The following is a 6573-nucleotide window of genomic DNA, read 5'->3' as shown; positions in this document are numbered from 1 at the left end:
GGCTCCCCGGACACCCTCCCAGTCACCCCAGCAGCACGCCCCCACTCCTGAATCCTGCTGCAGGTGTCTGCACTCTTTGGGTTTGGGGGGCAAATCATAGGACCCCTCTGGTTAGATCAGTCAGAAAGGTAATTGCTGGGAGGACATTAGTAGCCCCTGGGGAGACGAAGGGGGTTGCCGGGAGGAAACGTCCTGAACCCCCTGGTGCTCAGGCCCCCCACCACACACGACAGACACTCCTGGTCTGACCTCTTTCCCCGAGGCTGACCTGGGACCAGGACTGGAGTGCAGGAAGCTGATTTGGGAGGTAATCCCAGGAAGCCCCAGTGGGGAGGGTCCCGCTGTGGACAACTGAGACACAGTCCCCCTGGGGCCTGTGAGAAATCACGGCGGCACTCGGTGTCGGCAAAGCCAACCTCCCGGCTCACCTATGATCCTGGGAGACGGGAAGGGGGTTCGCTTCCCCAAATGGGGAGTGGTCGAACGCTGGTGGGCTGCCACAAACAAGACCAAAGTCCTCCCCACTGGGCAGGAGGCCCCCAGCCCGCGCCCTGTCTCACCAGCTCACTCAGAGGCGGCTACTGTGTCATGTGCAGGCCCCGGTTTCTGTTTCCTTCCTGCCCTCCCCTGCAGCGGGAGGAGCTCCCCTCCACACGCAGCAGGGCCTGTGGCTTCCCTGGGCTCCTGGCCGGCGGGGCACCCCACCCCTGCAGGGACCCTGCCACCTCCTGTCGCCCCTCACCCCTCTCGAGACTCCCCACCGTGCTATTATTACATGGCACCTGTGTGACCGGCTCTGACCTGACTTGGGGTCCTTGCAGGTACCCTTCCTTTGGTCTAGAATGTTCCCCCTTTCCCTGGTTGAGCCCTGTTGTTCTCCAGGCCTCAGCCAAAACCTTGCTCCTTCCACTCTATCATCCTGCTCATCACGTCCTTACAGTCCTTCCTCCCAGCTCTCCATTTGTCACTAAGTGGCCTTGACCATACCTTCCCACGTGGGCGGTCCCGGAGCCCGCGTGGCCCAGCCATGACCATGCAGCCCTATGCCCTTCACGGTGGAGATGCCCCACCACCGCCCCCGAAATCAGTGATGGGCTCCGGGAGGTCTAGCCACGGCCCCCCGCCACCCCTTCATGTGGCGCAGGCCACACTGGATGTTTCCGGGCCCAGGGTGGAAGGGAGCTCCAGGGGACCGTCGACACTGCACCCCGGGGGTCATCGTGGGGCAGTGTTGGGTCCCTGGTTTACTCACCCCGTAGTGTCCCCTGCCTTTGCTCTCCTGAGATAGGCCGGAAATGGTGAGAGGTCTCAGCCATCCTGGGAAGGGAATCAGCAGCTTGAGGTGGGTAACTCGGGCTCATCACTCCACGCACCCGTCCCTACCCCCTGCAGCATCCCCGTTCCCAGCTGTCTTCCGGGGAAGACACGACCCTGCCGCAGAGAGAGGCCTTGTGCGCCTGGGCATGCGTGGTCCAGCAACCTCCAAGCTGATGTTGGGACCCTGTCACTGACCAGTGGGCCTGACGTGGTGGCCATTGGAATTGCTTGTCCCCCCACAGGTGGTTCAGCATGCCGCTCTGCTGTGGACACCTCAAGTCACTCTGACTGCTGGGGAGGACATGCGTAGTGGGGACATGGGAGTCCTGTCTGGTGAAGAAGTTGGAGGCTGGGTGAGGGGGGTCGCCCAGACCGTAAGTGACCACTGTCCTATCGTGTGCTTTCCTGCCAGCCAGTGTCAACCGAGAGGGGGCCTTCCCTTGTGGTCAGTTCATGGAGACAATTAAACCCGCAACTTTCACCTTTAAGGACATCTTCAGCTTGGAGTCAAAGTTTTTTTCTTGTATCATTTTTTCTTTTCGCTCTCTTTTCTTTTTCTTTTTTCTGTAGGCTCCACGACCAGTGTGGAGTCCAGTGTGGGGCTTGAACTCACAACTCTGAGATCGGGAGTCAAACGCTTAACTTGGTTGCCTGAGCCCCCCAGGAGCCCCTGGAGTCCAGACTTTCTGAACATAGTTTTCATAGAGCAAATGTTAGCTTATGACACTCATCATGATTTTTCACTCCTATTATGGGTGATACCACCAATGTATTTTTTCTTTTCCTTTTTCTTATTCTCCAGAAAGTTGTAGAAGCCAGAGCAGATATTTTAGGTAGCCACTAAGATTTACTACTTCCCTTATGCAAACAAGAATAATTACAGAGTTGGGCTGCCTGGGTGGCTCAGCGGGTTAAGCCTCTGCCTTTGACTCAGGTCATGATCTCAGGGTCCTGGGATCGAGCCCCGCATCAGGCTCTCTGCTCAGCGGGGAGTCTACTTCCCCCTTTGTCTCCCCCTGCCTCTCTGCCTACTTGTTCTCTCTCTCTCTAATAAATAAATAAAATTAAAAAAGAGTAACTATGGAGAAACGGAAGTATTTTGGATGGGTTCTATGCATAACCACAGTCCAGAGCTTCGTGCATTTCATAGCATGTGGAGAGTCGGGTGCAACTAGGGACACACCGGAGTGTCCACACTTGTCACCCCTGGGTGATAGCCGTCTAGGCGCTTACCATCCTTTTAAGCCTTTTCCAGATTTCCTTCCCTACCCCTTTCCTATCGTGTTGTAATCAGAAAACAAAGCCAGTAAGTGCATTTAAAGACCAAACAAGAATCCAGTTGGTTGGGTGTGTGGACAGGTGACATTTTCTCAGGCTTATGGAGGAGGATCTGCTGATGCACTTTCAAGCCACCTGCCTGCCACTTGCAAGGACAAACGCCAGGACCGCCGCTATCAGCAACAATAGAACAGCTACCAAGATTCTGGAACAAGAGCGAGAAGCTGGTGCTACAGGGTCTTCAGAGATCGGAGACAAAGTTACGTGCGTGGGTTTTGAATTCTAGATCCGCTAACAACCAGTCAAGGGGGAGGGCAACGTGATGTCATTCTCAGGCGGGATGGCTGATGAAGGGGACCTCCCGCCTGCCCTTCCCCAGGGAGGTCCCTGTGGCAGGGACCAGAATGGAGCCCAAGGATGTCAACGTCCTAATCTCCGGAGACTGAGTGTGTCACTCTAGGTGGCAAAAGACACTCTGCAGACATGGCTGAGCCAGCGGTGTGACATGGGGAGTTGTCTTGGATTGCCCCGGTGGGACCGGTGTCATCACTGGGGGACTGAAACCTGAAATTCCTGGGAGGAATCGGAAGAAGCAGTTCCTAGAAGTGGTGCCCAAGGATGAGGCCAGAGGAGGCAGCGGACGCAAGAAAGAACAAACAAGAGATGCCAAAACAGCAGAAATACGGTGTCAATGTCCCATTTCTACTGGAAAGAAGAGGGAAAAAAGGCAGTCAGTGGCATTAGGGGTGAGGGCAGCAAACCCAAGAGCCAAAATTAGCCAGCATTCCCCAAACTGACCTGATCATGAAACCCTTGTCTTGGGGGGAATTTCACAAGAGACCTGTAAGACGCTGCCCCATGTCTCCAGGGCCAAGCTGGGTCCTGGCAGTCCCCTGAGTCCCTCCCTCTCCTAGGAGCCCCTGACCTGCTACCCTGCATCTCCTGGGGTGGATTTTCCTTCCATAAGCTCTCGGGGCTTTCAGCACCTGTCTCTGCCATGTGCGCCCTCTGACACAAGGGGGCACTGCTGAGCCGGAGCTGCACAGGGGCTCTTCTAGAAGGCAGGCCAGGGCTCTGGGGCTTGGTCCCCCACTGCCTGTTTGCTAAATAAGCAGGTAGCTGAACATGCAGGTGACTTGGGGGCCTGAAGCAATGTTTCTGTCCCCATACTTATTTGTATGGGATGAGGACCCCGCCCCTGCCCCATGCGTCCCCATTGCCATTAGCCCCGTTCTGTGTCTGCGGGATCCCTTCCCTCCACCCTCAGGAGGTGTCTCCCTTTCAGAGTCCGAGGCCAGGTACAGAGCCAGGCACCCACGGAGCAGGCTGTGCCCCTTCGCATGTGAGAAGCGGACGGTCACCTGGAGACTCTGCACGTACCCTGCGTGGGGGACAGACCTACTTGCAATGTCCAAATACCCTCAAGATGGTGATTCTAAAATCAACGCGTCCTCCTTAGGATATACAAGTCCACAAAAGGAGCATAAAGAAGAAACCCTTCAAGATCACCAGAACCGAGGGGTGCCTGGGGGGCTTAGTGGGTTAAGCCTCTGCCTTCGGCTCAGGTCAGGATCTCAGGGTCCTGGGATCGAGCCCCGCATCAGGGTCTCTGCTCAGCGGGGAGCCTGCTTCCCTTCCTCTCTCTCTGCCTGCCTCTCTTGCGATCTCTCTCTGTCAAATAAATAAATAAAATCTTAAAAAAAAAAAAAAAAAAAAGATCACCAGAACCGAACTTTGAACTAATTTCTTCATGTTGGACGTCTGGGTTGTTGACCAACGTCTGGGACCCCTGTGCGGTTCCATCAGCTAAGCGTCTGACTGGATCTCAGATCAGGTCTTGATCTCGGGGTCGTGGGTTCCAGCTTCGAGCTCGCTCCACACTGGGCGTACAGCCTACTAAAAAACAACAAAACACGACATCTTTGGGGAAATTTTTATAAATCTCAGCACCTGCTCCTAAGCATTCCTTTGGCTAACGTGTCTACAGGCGCGGTGCTTCCGTCAAATGGACTTCGTGTCTTCAAAGGACTTTAAACAAGGAGGACGACGCCATGGCTCTCCTCCAACAAAGGAAGAGGGACCCACCTCCCAGCCTGTTTTGACCCTGAGGGCATACACTTTCATATCCTTTGTAAACTTATAGGTTAAAAAAACACTTCTCAGGGGCATGGGTGGCTCAGCAGGTTAAGCCTCTGCCTCCGGCTTTGGGCCATGATCCCAGAGTTCTGGGATCGAGCCCGGCACTGAGTGTTTCTGGTTCAGCCGGGAGCCTGCTTCTCCCTCTCCCTCTGCCTGCAACTCCCCCTGCTTGTGCTCTCTTGCTGTCAAGTTAATAAAATCTTAAAAAAAAAAAAAAGAGCTTCTCAGTTTGTAAAAGTGGTAATCTAACCATAACAACAAAAAAGTCAAAGCAGTAAAAAAAAAAAAAAAAAAAAAGGACAGGGAAGGGAGAGATATCCTAAATGCCCTCATGTGGAAGTAAGCATAGTTGCTTGGACATTGCTGCAGAAGTCTGTTTGGGCAGGCAGGTTCAAGGGCAGACAGGTGGAAGGATGGGGTAGGGTATGCGTCAGGGTGGGGTCCCAGACCCCAACAACTCTGAACTCCAGGAAATGAGGAGACGTTTACAAAGGGACCCCTGCTACGGGGCAGGCCTCTCAAAGCAGAGAGGAAGATGGGTTTGAGATGATGGGGGGGGGGGCCTCAGTGGGCCTGGGGGAGGGGCTCTGGCCATCTGGAGGTGGGATGCACTGGCTCTGGAGTTTGGGAGAGGCTCCCAACCAAGCCTCAGGCTGGCTGGGTAATGTCCTGTGATGGGTTAGATCGTGGTCCCCCCAAAAGGATATGTCCACCCAGAACCTCTGATGGGACTTTATTTGGATAAAGGGTCTTCACAGATGTAATTAAGGCAGGGATCCCGAGACACTCCCGGATAGAATGGGCCATGAATGCAACACCAGCCGTCCTTACGGAAGACGGGAAAAGAAGCCACAGACACAGGGAGCAGCGCAGGTGAGGGAGGAGGAGAGACTGCAGGGGTGTAGCTATGAGCAGAGAAGCACCCGGGCCAGCAGGCAGCCAGCAGAGAGTAGAAGAAGCAAGGGATGTTGTCCTTCAGAGATTTGGGGCTGAATAAGGATTTACTGAGAGAGTGAGCATGAGCAGAGAGCAGAGCAGAGGGAGAGGGAGAAGCAGGCTCCCCGCTGAGCGCAGAGCTCGCCCTGGGGCCCTGCGCGGGGCTGGATCCCAGGACCCCGAGATCATGACCTGGGCCAAAGTCAGACACTCAACTGACTGCGCCACCCAGGCACCCCGTGGAATTTGAACTGCGTAAAAGATTAGACAAAATGTGTGGTTTTCCAAAATAGGAGTTGCATTTCTCTGGAGAGAAGTGGAAAAAATGCTTAGCTTAGAGCGGGGCATCGGTGAGAACCGGAGGATTTCTTGTCTGCTGTGCCGCAGGCTGCAGGGCACAGAGGGGCCTCCCCAGTCCCCACATCCAGACGGGAGGGTGCCCGGTCCAGCCCCTCTCCTCTGCTGGGAGAAGGCCGCATTGTTTCCGCTCCTGGCAGTGAGGTCTGAGCACGTGCTTGGTGGGGATTATGGCCTCGCAAATCCCCTTGTGGGGAGCTCTTGCCCTGAGGGACAAAGGGCCTGTGTTGAGCCTCCCCAGGGCCAGCACTGCGCCACAGGGCATGAGGGGGTCCCTCAGTAGGTGTGCATGTGTGCGTACGTGCAGGTCCCGTGCAAGGCCCTGTGTATGGACAAAGCCGGGCAGGCGTGCGAGCTTGAGGGTGCGTCCGAGTGTGACCGCATGTGTGTGCACGTGAGTCCTGCCCTCTGAAAAAGTCCCTCGTGTGTGCTTTTTGGCACGTCCTGGCACCCCTGTCATCTAGGCAGCGACTGGCTCTTCTAGTCAACCCCCTAGGCAGTGCTCCCCTGAGTTCTACTCCCCAGTAGGATCCCCAGAGTTCTACC

Source organism: Lontra canadensis, unplaced genomic scaffold, assembly GCF_010015895.1.
Source record: "Lontra canadensis isolate GAN:19392208 unplaced genomic scaffold, GSC_riverotter_1.0 scaffold171, whole genome shotgun sequence".
NCBI lineage: Eukaryota > Metazoa > Chordata > Mammalia > Carnivora > Mustelidae > Lontra > Lontra canadensis.
Note: the sequence above shows the minus strand (reverse complement) of the source record.